The sequence below is a fragment of the Belonocnema kinseyi genome, chromosome 5 (genome assembly GCF_010883055.1).
Source record: "Belonocnema kinseyi isolate 2016_QV_RU_SX_M_011 chromosome 5, B_treatae_v1, whole genome shotgun sequence".
Taxonomy (NCBI): Eukaryota; Metazoa; Arthropoda; class Insecta; order Hymenoptera; family Cynipidae; genus Belonocnema; species Belonocnema kinseyi.
This window is the reverse complement of record NC_046661.1, coordinates 98,927,780-98,952,017: the sequence shown is the minus strand read 5'-3', so window position 1 is coordinate 98,952,017 and position 24,238 is coordinate 98,927,780. Positions and strand designations below refer to the sequence as shown.

The 24,238-nt window shown below is 26.2% G+C and overlaps 1 protein-coding gene across 3 annotated transcripts in view; it reads left to right on the top strand.

Annotated features, from left to right (window-relative positions):
• Positions 1-2,219: 2,219 nt before the first annotated feature.
• Positions 2,220-24,238, top strand: part of LOC117172702 (trichohyalin-like) — a 113,919-nt gene continuing 91,900 nt past the window's right edge. For 2 of the 3 annotated variants that reach the window (XM_033360863.1, XM_033360857.1), the window contains exon 1: positions 2,220-2,308. The gene's annotated coding sequence lies outside the window, so the exon portion shown is untranslated. Of the gene's footprint in view, positions 2,309-13,927; positions 14,065-24,238 lie in introns of those variants that run through there. The other variant, XM_033360858.1, reaches the window with a different exon arrangement.

Sequence of the window (24,238 nt, the reverse complement as noted above, 5' to 3'; positions counted from 1 at the left end):
ATTGGCCCTCACTTTCGCCACTCCTCCCCTTCTCTTCCCTCATTTCCGTTACTCCACTCAATTCCTCTCAGTCCCTCTACTCCTCTTTCCCTCATTTTCTCTCACTTCATCTACTCCACCGCCCCTCATTTCCCCTAACTTCCCCTTCTTTCATTTCCTCTAACTTTCCCTCTTCTGAACAAAATTACGACGGACGGACGAAGACACAATCGAAACTTAATTGTTTCTACTCGAAGCTACAAAACCTTAAAAAGGTATTGAATCAGCGTTGTTTTTTTTTTAATGTAGTGAAAATACGTTGTTTAATCCAATAAAGTACCGGCAGTGTCGACGTGCTTTTCAAAATTATTTTATTTTATTAATTAGAAAAGATAGCGTAAATTATTTTTTCAAGTACACTGGGAATCCCATTTAAGTGGGGATCTACTCTCAACCGAAAACGGCAGCGGCAACAATTTCTCGACACAACATAAATGAGATTCCCAGTGTAACAGTAACACGTTACTTTTTTATATGTGCTGATAGCCCATTTAGTCCAAGCATCTAGTATAAAAAAATATATTTTTAACGTATTAAGTATGTAATTGAGGGGTCCTGATGAAAAATCTAAATTTGCTAGAAATGACTACGACGCATCCTGAAAAAATTGTTGAAAAAGTTCTGAACATCGCTTCTTAGAAAAAGCACTTTTCTCACCATTAATTGTGTGCATATTGCATTTAAGTTGTTGATTAAATATTCATTAGAAATGATATTGAAGGGAGTAGTTTTACAAAATTGTATTGTATTAGGTTAAAAATGCAAAACATTGATAAATCAATAATTGCAGAGGAAGCATATATTGCGAATTATTAATAATAAAAAGTATGTATACAAATTAATTATATAACCAGGTAATTAATAAAAAACTGATTAAATAATAATTACACACTTTAGTATTGGCTTTTTAAACATATTTTTTTTTAATCGGGCTTCTTTGAAGAGTCATTTCAGCATTTGGCGCCTATCACACTGGAGGCTGGATTTAACCAGACCAGATTTACTATTTCCTAGAATTGCTGCCATGGCGTTTTCTGTCTGAAAGAGGTGCCCCCCGGTGGCGAGAGGTAAAAAATACTAATAACCCTGAGATAAAGGGTCGTTATAGCATTGACGTGCAAAAACGTGACAATTTAGAAGAACATAAATTTAGCTGTACGTATTGATTTCAAAATTGGGAAATTCATTTAAAGAAAACTCATTATTCTATCAAAAAACCGTAAAGATAGTTGGAGTCGTCTCAGCAATCTCAAAAAACCCTTTACATATGGATTTCAATATTCGGACATATGCCTAGAATAAATGAATAGTCCCAGAAAAAATGTAGAGCAATAATTTAATAACAATTATATTATTTATAATATTTTTAGTTTATTTTAACAATAATAGAATAACAATTTGTTTAAAAAATGATTGAAAAGCAATTTAACATATATGATAACTAGATGACGTCCTTCGAATAATATAGAATGCAAATCAATTTTTCAAAATGTTTAAACTTTAATTTGAACATTGTTTTGATCCTCTACATCCAAATTCAAAAACCCTTGGCATTTCAATATTAGGACATATAGCTAGCGTGAACTAATGGTTCAGTTAATTTTTTTTTAATTTTATTTTGACTCTGATTTATAGTCCTTTATAAATTGTTAAATCCATCGCTTGATATACTGTAACTAACTAAAGCCAAAATAAGTTCACACTATTTATTAATTGCAGAGTATTTTAAAATTATAAATTATGCTTTGTTCGTAATTAAAATACGCCCAAGTTTGAGAAAATTTAATTTTTTTTTAATTTTGATTTTATGTAGAATAGAATTTTGTTTGCTAACCTTATAAATTTGAAATAAATTTATAAAGTCTTGCCAATTATTATGGGACATATTATTGCTACAAATTTTCCATATAGGTGAGAACTTTAAGGGGTTTAAAATACTTGCAACTACAAAATTGGGAAATGAAAGGAAACAAAAAAGTGTTTAAGGCTGTCAAATTTTTGTTCATGCAAAAAACTAATACTTTCTCAATTTGGATGAGAATGTGAAAAGGTTTTAAATAAATTTAGAGGTCAAGTTAAAATGCATTTTAGTAAGAATAAGTCGTCGTTTTCTGAAGTCATAAAATTTAAAAGGAACGTGGAACTGGCAAGGAACCGAGGAGTGAGGGTCACAGCTGTCTGCTTGTCAGTATAACACCGGTCCTCTTTCCGCGAGGACGTCCTGCTCGATCACTCTCCTTTTTTCTCAACAGAGCTTCCTTTAATTGAGGTCAGTTTTTATAATTTCCTCCCCCCCCCCCTTATCTAATAAAATTTAAAGAAATTTGCAAGATGTGCTACAATTTTCCAATCGTCAATAATAAATTAATTAGTCCTCAATACAGTAAGGAAGTTATCTAGAGCTTATTAATTTTGCATTAATAAAACTGAATCTCGTTTTTCCCGAAAACTCGTTGTATGAACCATATTTCGATCACCAACTTACAATAAATTGTTTTTCTTAATTGATGAGTATAAATACTAGTATAAATTGTGACAATGAAAGTGCATAAAAGGACTTTGAAACTAGTTTTAAATATTTCTTTATTGATAATTGTGTTATTTTGTCATTATTAGTAAGTGTAGCTGTGTCTATGCCTAATACAAAGTGTAAGTGCTATTTTTTATATGGGCTGTATTTCTATATATATCGTTTTTTTGTAAAAAGCATTTATCTTCAGACCCTAGGTCTAAATTTGTAATAAAAATCACCACTTTTCAAAATTTAACTAATTTATTATACAAAATTTGAAGGTATTATAATTATTTATCATCTTTACTTCATTTGTTTATCAAATAAATAACCAAGACAATATTTACTTTGATATAAAAATTTAATGTTTAAAACAAATCATTGGACTTCACCTGCCTGTGGAGAATTTATATAATTAGTAAATAGCTCTTGATCTTTATAGATCTGCAATTAAAAAAAAAAATTTCACACCTTAATCACATCTGGAACAGGAATCTCGAGAACAATCTCACACTTTCGTACAGTAAAATGAGATAAGTACCAAGCAAGTTTAAAAGTGGGACGACAAAAAAAAACGATGAAAAAATTAAGTTCGGTTGAGAAATTTCGCGTCATTAATGGGATTATGCAGTTCGAGAGACATCCATGGATTGCTCAGTGTTCGATTAGTAAGTGTCAAGTAAAATGGCACGAAATTTGAAGTAATGAGTTTATTTTAAGGGGGCATTTATTTCCTCAAGTTTTAAAGATTAAAGCCGTTATTCGCATGATGAGAGATAGTCGAGTGCTAAAGTTGATACAAAATTCTGAAAGTAATGCTCAGCAGACTTCTCCTTCTTTTGAAAGTGAAGTGCGCTCAAGAATCAAATTAAATGTCACGACACGACAAACTAACTAAACCTTTGTTTACTGAACACATCGCAAAAAAGATTTTATAATTATGACTGAAGTTGAACTTTTCAGATTTTTTCTTATACTTTACTTATTACTGTAATAATATTCCTGGTGGAAAAGTCTTTTGCAAGAGGTACCAAAAAACTATAACCATTTTTAGAGTATTTTACAAACGCAATTAATTACAACCGAAATAAAAGAAAAATATAAATTTGTTCTATTATCCAGACAAATATTATACTTGTTTGTACATAGCTGTATTTAATGATCGTTTTAATTTCCTACAAGAATTTACAACTATTAGAATCTGCAAAAATTTACAGGTCTGATTAAAAATAACATTACTTTGTCCACTACACAATCTGCATATAATTTTTTCACCTGGGACATTAAAAGATAATAATAAATAATTGTTATTAAACTTCATTATATTATTCTTAATATTTGTCACCCAAGGTCGAAAAAGAACAACTTTTTGACTACATACAAAAATTTAACAATTCAGAAAGAATTGAACACAGTAATTCAATCAGAAAATTTCAAAATCTTGTAGATAAAAATTTTATAATTTAAAGTTATAAAAACTTAACTGCAAATTAGAACACTTCAAGTAAAATACTTTAGAAATCGAAACCTTAAAAAAAATTGAAGCTTAAAACTTTTTTAATTCAAATGCTCAATATATTATGCGTATAAAATATAAGCTTTTAACACTTTTCAATTGGAAGTTTTGGAATAAAGCCGTTAAACTGCAAAATTAGAACAAAATTTAATACATAGTTCATTTTGATAAATTTAAATCTAGAAACATGAATTTACAATTTAAAATTTGTTTTTAAATCTTTTTAAATATTCTCTTAAAAATGTGTTTGGAAAAAATAATTTAAAATTTTTTCAGGAATCTAATAAAAGCTTTTCCATTATCTTGAAACTCGAATTTTTCTTACAATTTTTCGAAAATCTTGCCAGATTACAAAATTTTCTTAAAATCTACTACATTCTTTTGTGAAAAATTCGGAAATCTTTTTACATATTCTTTTAAAATTAAATTAAAAAAAAACAGTTTTGGTTTTTCTAGTAATTTTAATTTTAAAAATCGTATTTCTTGAAAGGCTTCTAAATTTTTTGTTCAAATTTAAAAATCTACATTTTGTTTAATAATGATTTGAAATCTTGTTAAGTTTTACATTATTTGGGAATCTTTTCAAAACTTCGAAATATGTCTTGAATTTTCTTGAATTTTTTCAAAATTTAATTGTTATTTATGAATCGTATTAAAAAATTCATCATTTTTTAATAATCGCTTGACGTTAGTTTTTAAAAATTAAAACTCAATTACACTTTTCCCAGAAATCTTAAGGGAATTATTTTACTTTCTTAAAACCTTTAAAGATGAGGACTGTGTCACAGAATGTTGGCATCTTGCAAAATAAACTTAAACACCCTTGTAAATAAGTTTTTTTTTTATAAAAATCATTTTCTTGCCTGAATTCATTAATATAATATTATTTATAAAAATAAAGAACATCTCTGATTTAAAATTACGTTTGACAGATGTCGATATCTAGGTCAAATTTCAATTTAAAGAAAATTGCATTACTGAAATTTCTCTTTGATCTGTGATTTATTATGATAGCCAAAGTCCTTGGTAAAAGTGTAACTTTTTTCAAATCAAAAAAAAGTTATTACATCTAAAAAAATTTCTTTTTGTTCTACATTATTTTATAAGTTGTTTTTTTTTCATTTTTTATTGATACATGTAGAGACTTATGTATAAAATATTGTACCAAAATTGGAAGTAATAAGGTACAAGTCAAACGTTAGTGCGAATTTTAAAAGTATTGCTTGTAAAAATGCTTTTTTTTGTAATTTTAAATTTTTACATTTCTAAATATACTATCAGTACTTACAACATAATTTGAAGTGCATTTTTCCAATATTTCAAATTTGATGAAATCTTGTACCTTTTGTAAAAATTTGTAATTTTATAAAATAATTCACGTATATAATCAAAAGTGTTTTTATAAGATGACAGATCCAAATTAAAAAATGTAACTTTGTTTAGTTTTTAGTAATACCTTATAGATTTTTACAAGAAATTAAAAAAATAATAATAAAAAGTTATACAAATTTTTCGATTGTAGAAACTTAAACATTATTATTAGTTTTTTTTTCTTCTCTGCAATAAAATACAAGCAAAAATTATCTATTTGTATTTAATTGTATTTATTTTTTGTTAAATAATAATTATTTTTTACAAAAAAGTATATATTTTAAGTTTGAACACAAAACAACAGTTGTAGAAATGTTGCACCAGGGGTTCTATACATTTAAATTGATGACTTCTGGCTACCTAAATTAATAAAAATACATTCAAAAGTGACTGATTTTGCAACTCCTACATGAAATGATGAGCTTTTTCTATAAATTTAATATCATCTTGTGTTGACTTTTATGATAATAAATGACAGGAAACGCATTCATCATTTCCTGTCGCAAATAAAATATAAAATCATAATGAGAAATTAGAGTTGAACCCTTTTCTGAATATAATTGTATATATTTTTAACTTTTTTGATACATTGACTGTAGTTTCTTCTGAGCATTTCCTGCTGTTACGTAATTTTTTTTTTTTAACATCATATACATTTTCTGAGTAATATTAAGTTGTTTTTCAATAAAGTGTTTTCTAGAAAGAAATAAAACTATATTTTTATGTAACACTGAATGTTTTTCAAATATTTTGTATGATGATATAAATATAGAAATTGCTTAACATATGTGATGATTAAAATTCACTTATTTAAAATTATCAATCCAGTTAAAAACAACTCAAAAGTTATATTTCTGATTTAATAAACAAAAATTGTCCCCGAAATAACGAATGCTTGAATTTTGAAGTATTAAATAAAAAAATATACATTTTTTCGTCAAAATTTTATAAAGTCCCGAAGATTTTTTTTGCAAATATAAAATTTCGATATTTATTAGAAAATTTTTACCAGAAGAGTTTTTTTTTGAATAATTGAATTTTAACATTTTTCTTAAAAACAGCGACAGATTCGAGAAAATGCTAAGAAAAATTATCTCGTTTAAAGAGTTTTACAAAAAACTCTCTTTTTTGCGATATTTTGCATTGTCAAAAAAAATCGAAAAATATATTTTTAAGAAAGCAAAGATTTTCCAGTCAAAAGATTGTTTAGCTTTTGCCTAAAACTCAAAGGATGTCTTCCACATTAAATTTCAATTTAACAAAATATTTACAAAAATATAAGTGTGCTTTTTTTCTAAAAATCTACTTTCATTTTTTTCCAATCAAATCGTCGTATATACTTATATACAATTCTTTTATTTATTAAATTTAAAAAGACTGTATTCGAATCACGAAATACAAATTTTAAGGTTTTAAAACAATAAACATTGGATTATACTTATAATTCGAATTCGTGGAATATTTTGAAGAAAAAAATAACACCTAAAAATATTGAATATTTTGTTAGTATTATTTGGTTTTATTCAAGTTTAGACCCCTCAAAATATAAGTCATCATTTTTAATCTGAAAGTTTTAGCACTGGAATTTTCTTTACAGAATACATTTTTCTAATGATTTTGAAGTATTTTTCACTTTAAACGAAAATAAAGGATCAAGCCCTTTATTAAAATACGTAAAATTATGATGTAAGAAAAATTTTTACCATATATTAAATTATTGTTTATTATCTAAATTGAAAACTACTTTATTGCATATTACTTTCATATATTTTTCAAAAATTTCAGATATTTTAAGAAAAAGCGTTGAAACCTTTTTGAAATAAGCAAAGTTGAATGCTTTACTTTAATTTTTCAAATTACTGTTTAGGAATCTTCATTTTCCAGTCAAAACTAAGTAAGAAAGTGTCATAGAAGAATCAGATAAATTAACTGTGTGTGTAATAGAAATTTTTGTATAGCAGAAAAGTTTTTTTCAATAAGGTTATTGAAACAATTTTTCACTCAAATTTTCTTCATACTTTATTTATTTTAGATATTTTGTAAACGATTTTTAGTTGTAAAGTTGTAACGCTCAACGTTTTTAATTTTTTTAACGGTTTTTACGAAAAATTTATCCTTTTTTTAACAAAAAGCCTATATGATAGGGAGCTCTCATATTATAAAAATATTTTTCAACATCGTGACTTAATTTTCTCTCGGGTGCAATACTAAAGAAAAAACTAAACTAAAAAAGACTTAAGAAAATTGGAGAACATTTTTTTAATTTAATTTTTTACTTAAATCTCTTCAAGATTTTAAATTTACCCACTTTAAATTTTAAATTTAACTGCTACTTAATGATGAGGAAGATGCTTTTTGTAAAGAACCTTTGATTTAAAATACTTTAATGTTGATGATAGTTCAGACTCACCGTGATATGTATATTAAGGAATAGTTAGTAATAATAATAATCCCAAAGACCATTTTTTTTTATATATATAATATAAACATAAACTTATGAATGTTTTATTTCTCATTTCGAAGTTTTCCGTTTATAATTAACTGTCAGTTTTCATGACCATTTATGATAATACTTGCAGAAACTGCGAATACGACATTCTTCTTTATGTATTACGATATGTTCTGAGCGCGTTATCAGTTTGGTGTATGCTAACTGGGTTTGTAGTAGCACGTGTGGGTCGTAAATGCAAAAAAAATTCAGAAAAATGTAAAAAAGTTTTTAAAAAATGAAGAAAAGTAGGACAAAAGTAGTTAACGTATTATTTCTTATACTGGGGGAATTAAGAATTAGAATTCTTAAATTTTTATTTTAAAAATCAAAGAGATATTTCTCTAATTAATTATTTTGTTATAATTTTTAAATGCTTCATAAAATACTGAAACATTATTCAAAAATAATTAAATCTATGAATGTAATGTTTTAACTGAATAAAAATGTTTAAATAAATTTTATGACAACTTTAAACTACATTTCATGTATTATTGATATATTGATTCGACGGCCCCCATTTGATTACAACCGAGTATTGCTCATTTTTAATTCATTTTTTATTCACTGAACTTACTTTGAGTAAAATCCTTGAACTCAAGAATTAATCTCTAATTAAAACAAAAATAATAATTTTCGCACAAATTGAACCCGTTTTATTTCATTTGAGTTTTGTATTTTTCATAAATTTTGTGTTGCTTTTATTTTCTGCATTTCTTGAAAATACATGCATCTTACATTTTCATACCTGTAAACTTACACCTTTTATATCATAATCATCGTGAATTATTTAATGAAATTTTATCATCCATTTTATATTTTTCTGTAACAATTAACATCACATGCGATTCTTTTTTTTATAGATTTTTTGACTAAAAAGATAAAACTTAGGCTAATGTGTATTTAGATTTGAAAATTATTATTTTACCTTATAAAATGAATCACCCTACTATATATGTATTTTAAAATATAAAAACTAGTACATTTTTCTTTAATAAAAGCTTTCCCTGGAGACTTTCAGCTTAAATAACTTTTATCTTAGTTGATTAAATGTTTTCAGCTTTATTCCTGTCTCTCGGTCATTGAATTCGATCAGTTTGAAAGAAAGATTTAAGCTCTTATATGTATATGCAGGTCGCGTATTTTAGGTCTTGACCATAAGCGTCTTGAACCGCTTACGTCATTGGTCATGACTCACTCCCCTTAATCCCCGTTTGGACAGCACAATTTTCATTTCAAGCGTTTTGCTGCCAAAGGAAACAATTTTAAATCGCGGAAATTTAATTCAAGGCATATTTAGTATATATCGGCAACGGGAATAATTTCGAACATGTGGGGTAAATTCGGACATTTCTAAATGGCCTTAAGATATGCTAAATGTGCCTAGGAATTTTCAACAATTATAAGATATTTTTGAATATTTCAGATGTGTCAAAAAGAATCTTGATGATTAAAAAATTTTATTTTACAAAACTTTACAAAATATTAGAAAAAAATCGAGCCTTTTTAAAAGATATTCACGACTTTTAGAAATTATGAACAAATAAAAAATATTTGATGATAATAAAAACTTAAAAAAATTATCTTAAAATATTTTTAATTTTTCTAGGAATTTTAATAAAATTAGAAAAGTTTTTTTAAATATTTCTGACATGTCAAAAAAGAGTCTATAAGATAAAAAAAATTTATTTTACAAGATTTTAAAAAATTGTATGAAAATTTCTAGACTTATCAAAAGATATTTAGCAATTTTAAAAGTTTGGAAAAAATAAAATATATTTGATAAATTTTCGGAAGTGCCTCCAACTTTTTAAACATTTTAAATGTATTCAAAAGCTCTTACATACATGAAACTTTTCAAAATTCTTTTAAATGCTCTTCTGTTTTGGTTTGAAATCTTTTTAAAAATTTGCATTTTTTCAAATCTTTTACAGCCTAATATTTTTTCAATCTCTTCAAACCTTCTAAGTATTCCTCGATTAATATTTTCAAAATAAAAAATTATAGAAAATGTTCACATATATCTTTAAAAAATTCTTGTTTTAATCCTTTCAAAATCGTTAAACCTCATAATGTTTTTAAATTATTCAAATTTTTTTTATTTTTTTTAATTTCGCAATAATTAAAAAATTTTCTTAAAATCTTTCAGATTCTTCTTTAAAAAACTTAGAAATATATCTTAATATTAATTTTTCAAAATAAAAATTATTTTATTTTTTCCCAGGAACCTGAAGACTTATGTTTCATTTTCCTGAAGCCTTACAAAATTCCTCAAATATCTTATAAGTTTTTATTATTTTAAAATCGTTTCAAAACTTCAAAGTATCTCCTAAAGATACTTGAATTTGTTCTAAAGTGATATATTATGGCAACATTTGGTTTTAAAATCTCTTATACTCTTTTTCAAAATTTTAGGAAATAATTAAATTTTGTTGGTAATCTTTTCCAGTTTGCTCTTAGAATTTAGCAAGAAACAATCGTTTGCAATTTTGCCATGAATCTGAAGAATATATTTTTCATTCTCTTGACGCCATGCAAAATTAAGTGAAAAAATACGATTGAAAAAAAATTAATTTATCTACCAAAACAGATTAAAAAGGAGAGAGACTAAAAAGGAGAGTTTTCTACAAAACAGTTAAATTTTCTTCTCTCTAATATGCATTTTTGACCAAAAAGTTTATTTTCAACCATATATTTGAATTTTATAATAAAAGAATTTAATTCTATGCCCATAAAGGTGTCTTTTAAACAAAACAGTTGAATTGTTATCCCAAAAACTTGAATTTTTTACAAAACAGTTAATTTTGAATTATATACACAAACTGCAAATTAAAACTATCATTGTTCAACTATAATAGAATAGTTAAATTCTCATTAAAAACAAATAATTTTTTAAGCAAAAGAAAAAAACTAACTTTCAACAAAATAGTTCGACCCTTCATCAAGGCGATTAATTTTCTACTTCAAAAAAATACGAATTTACAAAAAAAATTTTAAATACTTTTAAATAAAAACAAACCAATTTTTAATAAAATAGTTCAATCTTCAAAAAATAAAATGAGTGTTTAACAAAGTAGTTCAACTTTCAACTAAGTAGAGGAATTTTAAAAGAAAAATAATTAATTCGCAATGCAAAATTAATTAGTTGCACTATTAACAAAAAACAATCCATTGTCAATAAAAAATGTAGTAGTAAAACTTTTGTTTGAAAAAATTAATTATGGAAAAAAAAATTGTTGAAAAAATTGTTCAGTATTGAACTAAGAAAATTATTTTTTAAGAGAGTAGTTCAACTTTTAACAAAGTACCTAGTTAAATTTTTAACTAAAAAAGATGAATCCTTAACTACAAAATGGGGAATTGAGGTTTCAACTAAGAACACTTAATTCGTAGCCAAAAATATATTAATTAAATTTCCTGTACAGAAAAAATTTTAAACAATAAAGAAAAAAATCTTCAACAGAAAAGTTTAATCTGCAACTAATAAAATTAATGTGTAACAAATTGAATTTTTAAACAAAACCGCTTGATTATCAGCCAAAAATTCAATAGTTAAATTTTCAGTTAAAAAAATCAATTTTTAACCAAATAAGGGAAATTTCAAGAAAATAGTTTAATTTGTCATCACATACAGGAAAGATTTTTCAGTCAATTCTAGCGAAAAAAATGCACCTCAATTGTTGAATTTCCAGACCAGAAAATGGTTTCTCTGTAAATCAATTAAAATTTCATAAAAGATTTATTTTCAACCAAATGCTTGAATTTTTGAACTAAAAACGATCCGAAAAAGGTCTTTCTTAAAGACCTGGGTTCGGATCCCAGCGGATTTAGAAATAACTTTTCTTAACTTATAAAATTTATAGTCAATATTCAAAAAATATTATTTTTACCATGTAGACAAAAATCATTAACATCCAATTTTTCAAAACGAGAATATTTATATCTTTAGTTTTAAAAATTGACTTTTAACCCAAAAAATAGAATTTACAACAAAATGCATCAATTTTCAACCAAAAATTGTCAAATTTTCAAATAAAAACTATCAGTTTTCAACCAAAAGTGTAAAAGTGAAATTTCCAATCAAAAGCAAAAGTATTTTTAACAAAATACTTACATTTCTTTCAAATAAATGGATCTTCATTTAATTAAATGAATTTTTTGAAAGAAATTCAGATTAAGACAAATCAGCTACATTTTCAATTAAAAATTATTATTTTTACCAAAAAAGATGAATTTACAGTAGCATTCATACATTTTCAACCAAATTGTTAAATATTCAACCAAAAACAATCAATTCCCAACCAATAATAAAATAATTAAATTTTTAGAAATATCTTGCCAAGGACTCATTTTTGCCGTATTTTTAAATTTCAAAAATAGTTAATTAAATAAACAGTTTTTATATACAAATTCACATTTTAAGCTTTTTTTTATGAAAAGGCTTTCTAGTGGATAGCGTGAAAAAGCCTATTCATTAGCCACCAAATTAAGCCTATTAGAAAATGGTCAAAATGTATATTTGTTCGCAAAAATTGTTTGAATAATTGTGAAAAATCCGCTTTTTTTAACTAATTATAATCGCACATTATTATCTGTTGTTTTTCTTATCAAACCTGTAGATTTCTAGATCTTTAGAAGAATTTGGATCTAGATTTGTTTAGATTTCTAAGATCTAATTGTTGAAAATCAGAAAGAAATCACTTTCGCTCATTAATTTGTTTATAACGTTATAAACTATTTCCTCCTAACTCTAAAACACCTAACATTATTTTTAGTTATTTTTAGTTATTTATTAAATTTATTTAGGGCCATTTGAAATGATTTTGAAAATCTTTTTTAAAAAAATTATTTACCAGAAAATTAGATAAAACAATTTTCAACTTTGTTTTTAAATAATAATTTTTGCTTTAATTGGAGTGATTTATTAGCAGTTTCCAATTACTCTTTATACCTTTTTTATATCTTATCTTTATATCTTATTTATATATTATAATCAAACAAAAATGATTAGGTACAGTATTGACAAAAAATTGAATAAAAAAATTTTTTGATTTTTTTTCGTCAAAATTTTAAACATTTTTTTTCTGTAGTACAATATTAAACTATATGCTTTTGTCTACAATAACTTCAAGTTCCATAAAAGTTCGTTCCACAGTTGTAGTCTGACACTATAAATTCACAAAGTTTTATTAAAATCAAGCCACCCCTCACTATTTCTGATATGTCTAATATACACTGGCCTAGTTAAATTTTTAACCAAAAATAGAATATTTAAATTTCCAGTTTAAACAATTAATTTTCAGCTCAATGAAAAAGAAGTTTAAAAAAATAGTTAAATCTTTAACCAAATAGTAGATTTTTTAACCAAAAGAGACGAATTATAAATAAAGATTATAATAGTAGACTATTCAATTAAAAATAATTATCTTTTAATATAAATCTGCAATTTTCAATGAATTGTCATTAGAAGTTAGTACAAATAAATTTAAGAATGTAACAATCTGCGGGAGTCAAATGTTGACTATTAACTTTTCAGCAGTTGTTATTTCGATATATTTCTTCGGTGGTTAAATTAATGTAATTTCTTTTGCGTCGGAAGTTTAATTTAATAAACCTGAAAATATATTTTCAGCTCTTTTTTAAATACCACGTTATATAAATTATAAAAGTAATTTACAAAATAATCTTGATTTCACCAACGCACATTCAAATCAGGAAACAAAGGATCACTTCCTCGACCATATTCTGCAACATGTGAATTCAATAAAAAAAATGCATGAAATTCATGAATGGATTTAAATTTATAAAACTTTGTTCAAATCAGAAGAATTTATTTATAAAAATATAAGGAATTATACCATTTATAATTTTCAAAGCTTTTTGAAAACTCCATCGTATTTACTTGTACAAATATGTAAATTATAAACGACCTTGAAGTTGAAAATGAAATATTCTTCTATTTTCAGAAAATTTCTTTCCAAACGTAAATATAATCCAAAAACGGATCTGTTGAAATCAGACCCAATCTGATTTCTTAGAATAGATTGAATATCTAAAAATCGATACCGAATTGACATTTTGATGGTCTCCCACGCATTGGATCTACCCACTGACCATGGCGGTAGATCTTTACTTGAAGTAAGTAATTATCTGTAATAATACACGAGAAAAAAAATAGCTGGAGTTAATTCCCCATATTCATCAAACCCACGCACTGCCCCTTTAAAATTCCCTTCATGGTGGTCGCTCTAATAAAATTAGCAAATTCGATTTTCTATTCTGTGTGACATTTAGTTTTTATTAGATCGTTTTTCAACATTTTTAATTAAAAACTTTTACTGGCCCGAAAAATAAACAATAATAGTTTACACAAACACAATTTCTCTGACTTTATAATTGAGTATCGTCCAACAGGGTAATTTTGAAAAAGTGGAGTAAAATCAGATATTCCTGATTTAATAAATTAAATTACTGAAGGGAGTTTTAACCGGATTCTGGAACCAGATAAGGCTTCAATTTCCAGGATATATTTTTCTAAAAAACGAAATCTCTTGAATGCACACTTTATTTTTCAATGTCAAGACCTTCAGTTTGAGACATTTAAAAAAAATCCGAAATAAAGAAAAGCTTCGAGCATAGTCATCTAATAAGGAAATTTTTTCTCATGATGGATAAGAATCGAAATTTCAAAATTGTTCTGATTTTTTTTCCACTGATAACGAAAAAATAATAATATAATAAAGCAAACTTTTATTTTATAATGCACATCCATATTACAAGTCGGTCAATTTGAACGATCCCAGAAAAGTATTGAATTAAAACTGAAATTTGCAGTATTATAGTGGTCTAGGAAAAGAAAATTTATCATTTTAAATATAGTCAAACTCGAATATAATCCCCCTTGATATATCTACTCTGAGAAATGTCACCGCTCCGTAGGTAGGAGAAAAAGCAGCAGTGGGGAGCGTGCGACGGTCATTCAGGCGTGAACAAACCACAGCGTTTTGATCCGAAGCGGAACTCTCTCGGGTGTGTTCCCCGCCAGCGCCAGACCCAAAATCGACACAGTCTCCAAATTTCACTGTAGTTTTTAATTCAGGACATCTTTGAAGGAAATCAGTCTAAAAGAAAAGTTCCTACATACGGGTCTTAACAATTAATTTTGTTAATTTCTTCATGTTTTCAAATCTTCTATAAAAGAAAAACATCAGTATTATATAGCAATAATCGCTCAAGCAGGTTATTAGTCAGCTGACTACCACTCTATAATTTCTAAATTTTTTTAGATTTTCAAAGAGGAGAGAAAATTAGATTTTTGGGAAAAACTTATTTTGAAGAATTTGAGATAAAATTTAGATTTAAGAAAATCATTTAAGTTTAACTTTAAAATAATAATTTTAAGATTTGAAGATGTCAAAATGTGTGTTAGAAACTTTAAAAAAATTCTTTTCATTTTTCAGGATTTAAAAAAATGTTAGGTCAACACAATTTTGCAGGGCGTCAAGAGAATAAAAAATATTTTAAAAACAATCAAAATTTTTAAAGCCAAATTTTGCCATGATACATAATTTTAGAAAAAAATTTGAGTGAGTTTAAAAGATACTTTGAAATTTTGAAATGATCCAAAGATAATAAAAACTTATAAGATATTTTAGGAATTTTGTAAGGTTTCCAGAAAATAGAAAAAATTATTTAGGTTCCAAGAAAACATTTAAATTAATTTTTTTTTAATGCAGTTCTTTTTGAAGATTTCATACCGAGACTTTAGAAGCTTTAAAAGAATTTTGAAATGTTTAAAGTGTATAAAAAAATGTTTCAAAAATTCTTAGAAAAATTAAAAATATTTTAAGGGATTTTTTTAACATTTTGAGTGATTTTTCGAAATTTCAAGAAAAATTCGAGTAAGCTAAAATCAGATTTTTATGAATTTAAGAGGTTTTGAATAGATTCAAAACATTTTAAAAGTTGGGAGAATTTCCAAAATTTATTATATATTTTTCATTGCTTTCAAAACTTCTAACAGTTCTAAATATCTTTGAGTAAGGCTTGAATTTCCTCTAAAATTTTTTTAAATCCTGAATAATAATCTTGTCTAATTTCACTAAAATTCCAACGAAAATTTAGAATGATTTGAGGCAATTTTTCAACATTTTGAATATTTTTTCAAAATTTTAAGAAAAATTCTAGTGAATTAGAAATTAATTTTTATGAATTTAAAGGTTTTAAGTCGATTTAAAATATTTTTAAACTTAGTAGCAATTTCGAAAATTTATAAAAACTTTTTAATACTACCAAACTTTAAAAAATTCTAGATATCTTTAAAAAAGGCTCAATGTTTGCCTCATATTTAGTAAAATCCTTTGAAATGAAATTTTTTCAATCTTCTAAATTCTTTTTTAGCACATCTAAAACCTTCAAAAATCTTTGTAAATTTTTTCAAAATTCCAAAAAAAATTTAGAATACTTTAAGGAAAATTGTCAACATTTTGAATGATTTTTCAAAATTTCCAGAAAAGTACGAGTCAGCTAAAAATATATTTTTATGAAATTGAAAGGTTTTGAATATACTTAAAATATTTTAAAACTTGTTAGCATTTTACAAAATTTATTCAACCTTTTTTATTTCTTCCGTACTTATAAAATTCCTAAATATCTCTTAAAAAGGCTCGAATTTCTTAAACTCTTTTGTAAAGCTCTGTGAAGCAAAATTAATTTTTTAACCTTCTAGATTCTTCTTTAGCGCATCTGAAATATTAAAAAATCTTTCGTAATTTATGTGACTGAAAAACATATTTAAAAAGCATTTAGTGTTACATCAAAGCATTGTTTTATTTATTTCTATACAGCACTTCATCTTAAAAAGCCTTTTTTAAACTAACAAAACATCTCTCACGTTTTTAAACACAGTAAAAAAAATTTCACATAACTAAGTTTACACTGAGAAAAATATTTGTTTGAATCAAACAAATTATTTCTTTAATATGGGGTCAAACAAATGTTTGTTTGATTCAAAAAAATTTTTTGTTTTTCCATATTTGTTTGGTTGAATTAAATGTTTGGTTTGTTTAAATAAATTCTTGTTTAAAATGAGTGAAGTTCTTGTTAACATTTAATATACATTTTTAAAATTAATTAAAGATTTTGTTCAAGTGAAGTAAATATTTTTTTACACTTAACCTCAAAATTGAACATTCTTTATAAAAATAATGTATAAGCTTGATAATAATTTTTTTGTTAATCATAAATATTATTGTATATGTAAAAGCAGAATCACTTATTCGATCCGAATGCTTCATTCTGGTTAATTTTTAACTCTGCACTTCTCATATCTGTATTGAACATTTATAAATTAGAATAATGAGAAATGAACCAGAGTTAGACATTTGAATTGAATGTATATATCAGTGTTCCTGCTTTTTAGTATACAATGATAATTATAATAGAAAAGAACATGATTCATTTCATTAATCATCATTATAAAGCATGTAGGTAAAAATACGAATACCATCAAATAAATCACATGACGAATTAATTTAGATTCTTGGTTAGCCCCATAATCCAATGGTTAGTCCCTTAGGAACATCCGACAGCACTTTAGCATGCCAAGCGGCACTTTTTAGTACTGCTTTGTACTGTATTTTTTGTTTGAATCAAACAAATATTTTTATGAATTCGAGTAAACAGATTTTAAACCAATGCATTATTCAATAAAAGTCCATTTTTCATTTAAATCAAACGAATTTTACTAAACAAATTATTTGTTTTAATCAATAAGGCAAATAGTTTCCATTTCTTAACGCATTCAATAAACCTTTTTTTAATTGAAGCAAAAAATTTGTTTGATTCAATTATATGAATTCAAGTAAAGTTTGTTATTTGATTCGAACAAAAAATTTTTTGAGTAACGGAGGGTGGTGGTCCGGAGAAAATGTTACGGTCTTTTACAAGGGCTTGGGGGGTATCTCTATAGTTTGTACGGCAGTTTAGGAGTCTTAAACTATCTTCTTTAATTTCTTTCGAGTGTCTCTTTCGCTTTCGCGACTCGTTTCGTGTCCGCATTCGAGCATTCAAGCATTCGACTGTCTGAACTCAGCAGACCATACCCAAGTGTATTAGCAAAACGAGTATTCAAACCAAAAAGATAAGTGGCATCGCAAAAGGGTTGTATTTATCCAGAAGGACTCGTCCTTCTTTCTCCCTTACCACATCCCGAATGTATCAGCTAACATGTTATTTTCTCTTATTTCAATGTCACTTTATCACGTGATTCCACCGTGGGATTTGTGCTGAAAAAAGTCTTGCTTAAGCCTATTTTAGACTGATTCTATTAAAGCCTATTTTGTATCTAGAGGGCATTTGTTCTCCGGTGACCACGTGACCAAACCAGTCTTCGGTTATGAAATTTTTTTTAGTGTTCACGATGTCCAAATGTAATGGTATATCGCTTTTAAATTACGGAATATAGGAAATAAGACAATAAATTGCGTTTGTATATTCACCTTGAATAATAATCTTGAAAAAAAATTATCCGAGTAAAAAATAAATGTGTAAAGTTATTTTTATTTTTTTGTTGCTCACTAGTTTATTTATAAATTGATAAAATAGGATATTATCACTTGAGTTCTAGCACTTTGCAGGTAATCTTTGTTTTGGTGCATTTCAGATTTTTTCATTTGCATATGTTCAGCACTAGTACAAAATTTGTGCTAAATCGTTTTTGGACATTTCTAGCTGAGAAGAAAATAAAATTTTAGCGGCAATGAAGTAGAAATCATGTGACCTATATTTCCTATATTTCAAAGTTTAAACGCGATATATCCTTGCGTTTGGCCATGGTGAACAAAAAAATGTTCAGAATCGAGCTTGGTCTTGTGATCTCTACTTTATCCTCGTTAAAAGTTTTTTTTTCCTTAATTAGAAATTGCTCAAAAATGCTCCGAAAATAATGACAGGTTACGTGTGTACAGATACTGATTTGTTTATTTACAACGAATATGGAAATTTTTTTGTTTATACTGATTTTTTAAGAATGTTCAGATGATTTAATCCAAAATTTGTGCCAGTGCTCAACATACGTATATAAAAAAATTATGAAATGCATACTACAAAACATTACCTGCAAAGTGCTACAACTCGAGTGGTAATATCTTATTTCGTCAATTTATAAATAAACTTTTAATGAAACTATAAACAGATTGATGTGTATGAACGTTCTTTAGTGCTTCTTTGTTTAATCTTATAAATTCTAAACACGATATCTCAATCCATGTGTACATGGTGAGCACCAAGAAAAATAAAAATAATTAGACACATTTATTTTTTACTCGGATAATTTTTTTCAAAATTATTACTGAAACTTAATACACAAACGTAATTTATTGTCTTATTTCCTATATCTCAAAGGTTGAGAGCGATATATCATTGCCTTTGGACATGGTGAACACCAATCAAAATTTTCATAAGCGAGGAATGGTATAGTCACGTGGTCACCGTAGAACATGCCCTTAAAACAAGAAGTGGTAGTATTTCTTTAATTCCTTAAAAACATTAAAACCTAAATTTGTTATTTAAAAATAATTTCCAGTACATTTTTAAGTAATAATTTTTAAAAACGTCAGATTTGCTCAAGTTCAGAAGTGAGTATTGTTAAAAATAATTCATAAAATCAGGGAAAATATTGCTAATGTTAATTGTATTTCATTTTTGAAGAGAATTAAAGCCCAACCTTAGAGTTTCGAATATTATATTGAATTGGTTATAAAAAATTAGTGGATAAAAGTTGTTTCTTGGGGATCAGTAACATTTTATTTAACTTTCGATGACTTTTAACATTTTGCATGCAATAAAATTTTTAAATTAAATTATAAAAAATTGAAAAATTATTTCCTATACACTAAACAATAATTTTATACACAATTTTCGCTTCAGATATTTCTAAATGAAGATATGAACATTGATGATAGTTTTATAAAATAAAATTAGTATCATAGCATTATTTGGCTACTTTTCGACAAACAAATTTTCTTTTTTCAATATTTTCAATGGTCAATAACCAATCTTCTAAATGTATAAGGACCCACAATTCAAAGTCAACGAATTTTATTATTATTAAAAATTTTATAAACAAGTCTTTTCATTAAAGATCATTCTAATTAAAAGTAAAATGTACTTTTATTTTGAAAGCTACATTTTCCTTCCACGAAGGAACTAAAATAATTATGATCATTTAAAACAAAATATCGGTGTGACTTGAGTATTTTTTAAACTTTGTTGAGATTGAATGCTTTAATGATGATTACACCACTGAATCTCATAACGTTAATGCCAGTCTCGCCATTTGCGTGCAACTACGATTTAATTTAGTTAATTATGTCGTTAAGAGGTCGAACAAATGACCACCGCGCCTTAAAGAGAACTTCATCATATTTCCACATGCTACTATTCGTGTTTCTGCGTCTATTACTCTATATTCATAAACAAAAGAATATGACGTAATTAAAAAGATTTATTTTTAAAACTGATGAAGTTTTAAAAGTCGCAACATTTAGTCATAAGAAAATATAAATTAATGACTTGAGACGTTTTTTGTAAGACAGACATATTTTTTGTTCATATTAACATGGTTGAAGTGTCAGACATCTCAGTGAAACATATTTTTATTTATTATTTGTATAACAATAGAAAAGAATTTCTATTCTAAATGATATTATGCACATGGACTATCAAATTGAATACGAAAGCCCAGTATTTATAAATTGAATTTTAAATAATATCTTACAACCCTTGGATAATATGTCTTAAATCGAAAATTTAATTTTCATTTTTTTTTTGTATTATCTGAATTACATGTTTGGATATTGGAAGTCAAAAAGCATTTTTTTCCTTTTGGGAGAAAATGTCAACATTCTGAAAAATGTATTTTTGCAATTGAGTAATTTTTTTATTGTTTAATTCGAGTAAATGAATTTGGAAATTGCCTTTTCAAACAGTATTCTCTATTATACAAACAATAAATATTATACAAAATAAGAAATATTTATCAATTCTAAAGTATATATACAATTAATATAATAAATATATAAAGTGCAAATGAAAAATAATATGCATATTTATTTGATACAAATAAACAAAATAATCGAAAAATATTTTTCATACTTTTGAAAGTGTATGATTAACTGCTAAATTATTTAAAATTTTGAAAATTTCTGAAATTAATTGTAAATTTATAAATTACGAAATTTGTTCAAAAACTTGAATTTTTTAAATTGTTAAAATATTGAAAATTTGCAACATTCTGAAAATTATGAATACTTTTGAATTTTTTGAAATTCATGAAAATTCGTAACATTAAAGAATTTCTAAATTTTCTAGATATTTCTGGTAATTTGTGTTAAATTATGATAATTCGTCGTAATTTTGCAGTAATTTATAGTAACTTATCGCTTCGTGCTGGTCCCATCTGTCAAAAAATTTGTCAACGTGATCAAATGATCACTTAATAATTTTCATTATTAACCTCTGACGTCAATTTTAAGCCCTAGAGAATGAAAACTACTTTTAACTCTCTAGGATTGGAATTTTGAATTTTTTCTTTAAAATAATTTATTGTTGATCTAACTAATATTTTGCTTCCAGGGTGAAATGAGATAATTTATCGTACAAGTCAAAATTTTTTGTTTATTTTCTCTTTAGTTATAAAGTATCATCAAGAAATATGATCACGGGTCGTTGTTTAACATTCACCAAAATGGTCATAACTTTCTTTTTATTAAACTATACAGTTATTGATCTAAATACTTTATTTATTATAAAAAAAGGGAAATTTCAATATGTTTTAGCCCTGTAATAATTTTTTTTTAAATCATATAGTCTCATTAGTTTTTTAAATTTTTCAAAAATCCAAAAGATTTCCAGGATTTTAAGGGTGTTACGGAATTTACGCATAAGGGCGAAAGTTCTACAACTCGAAGTTCAGGGGAAATACAATAAACTGTTTAACTTTAATGTATTTGATATTTAAAAAAAAAATTACTTTCGAGCTAATACATACCAAAATCGACACATGAAAGGAAATTCCAAAAAAAAAACAACTTCCAAGAAAAAAATTTGTCAAAGATATGGTACATCCCATAAAATGCCCCTTTGACCCTTATAGAGCTGCATTTTTTTATTGAAAAAAAAAACAAGAAAGTACTTCCGAGCTATTACTTAACTTTACTGATCCATGAAAATAATAGTCAAAAAGAAGTGCTCTATTTAAAAAATACCAAACATGAATTTTAACCAACTTCTAAATCTAACTGGAACTTTATTTTCGGGACAGACATAAGTTAGGTCAAAAAATTAGTTTGAGCCAATAACAAATTTAAATGAATTTAAAATATTTCAAAAATTTAAGAAGATTTCAAAAGATACACAGTCCTTCGAGTGGCCCACTTTAGACAGGGTGGCTTACTACCAGGACTACCCAGTGGGCACAAAGTTTGGCGACGTCTTTGCGACATCGTAACGATATCTTTACGACAACTTTACGACATCCTATGTCCATGCCGTTAAGGTATCTTTACGATATCGTCAATAAATCGTATGACCCGACGATGTCTTTATGATAAAGACACCGAAACGACATGGACATACGATGTCGTAAAGATGTCGTAACGATGTCGTAAAGATGTCGCCAAATTTTGTGCTAACTAGGGAGGAATGATACCAGAAAATTTAACATTTTTAAGTTTCCAGTCCAAGCTAAAATGGGCGTGATCGAACCCTTGCTGGGAAGTGTCACGTATTATTAACATCATCCAAATGATAATCAAGTACTATATTAAATAATACATAAAATTGTGTTTTTCATAGTAAAAAAAAGTATTATTTCAAGGTTTTTTTCAGTATTGATTTTTCAAAATCCTCCAAAAATATAGTCTCGGATGGCTTTATTCTTGCTAATTTATTTTGATGTCACTACACGACGTTTTAGTACAATTGTTTCGGATCAAAACACGACCAAATGAAGAAGCAAATTTTTGTCTGTTACAAATGTTTTCTGATTCTTTTAAGTATGGAGTTGCAAGCATTTAAAACAATACTCACTGTGATTTATTTTAGTTCGCTAGTACTAGAAATCCTCTAGGTAGAATTGAGACGCGTTTCCCCCTCCAATAGTCGCCGCTGTACCGAAACTTTGATATTTTCATGGGGTGTGAAAAGTTTGAACAGTTTTATTTGTTATTAATTCTTTTGTTCATGAAAATTTTGAAGTATATGTTTTTCAAAGTGTAAATTATTTTCCTCTAACCTTAATAACAACCCTTCCGAATAATTAATAATTTTCTCATAGAAGTTTAACTAATTCCGGTACAGCGGCGCCAGTCAGATTTTGAGTATCCCGTGTTTCAACTCTCCCTTGAGGGGTAGATATTCATTTGTCCAAAATTTCATTTGACCAAAAACTCATTTTACCGAAAAAATTACTAGATTTCTAGACGCCTTTGAAACAGCTGACAGGTGGGCTTCTGCTTGTGAATTTTGGATAGATCTGTAAATCAAATTGACGTTAGGTGGCGTTTTGTGATAATTATTTAATGTTCTTTTACTAATACAAAGAAGAAGACTTTTGGACAAAAGAAACAATAATCTTGTTCTAAAAAAGTCTTTTACTTTTATTTTGCAGATTTAATTGTTACATAAAATGTAACAATATTAGAATATGACTATCCAGAAATTCACCAGGAATCGCTCAAGAAGGGGCGAAGTATTGATTTGCCCCTCTCTGAAATTGAATTATCAAATTCATCAGATCGTTTTAATTTCTCCAAAAATCTACCTGAAATATTTGGGAAATAATTTATGTCTCTGTGAAATATTAATAATCTATCTGAAATATTGGCGAAATATTTTAAATAGTTTATAAATATTTGCTAATATGTTTGAGATTATTTAAATCTTTGGGAAACCATTGAAATCTTAATTAAATCTTTTGCATCTATCCGAAATCTTTATGAAATATTTAAAATATTTGAAATATTTGGAAATTAATTGAAATACTTTTAAAATATTTAAAAAAATTGTAATTGTTGCAATCTTTTAAAAATCATTAGACTCTATGAAACCTTTGATACGAGGGTAGTTCAATAAGTCCTTAGAATGAAGTATAAAAACCATTTTTTTTGGGTAATTTTTTTTTTATTTTTCAACATAATCTCCATGGAGATCTATACACTTGGTCAATCGCTTTTCAAGTTTTTTTAATCCTTCAGAAAAGTGCGTTTTCGAAAGTTCCTCAAAATAAGCACTTACAGAGGCAATGACGTCT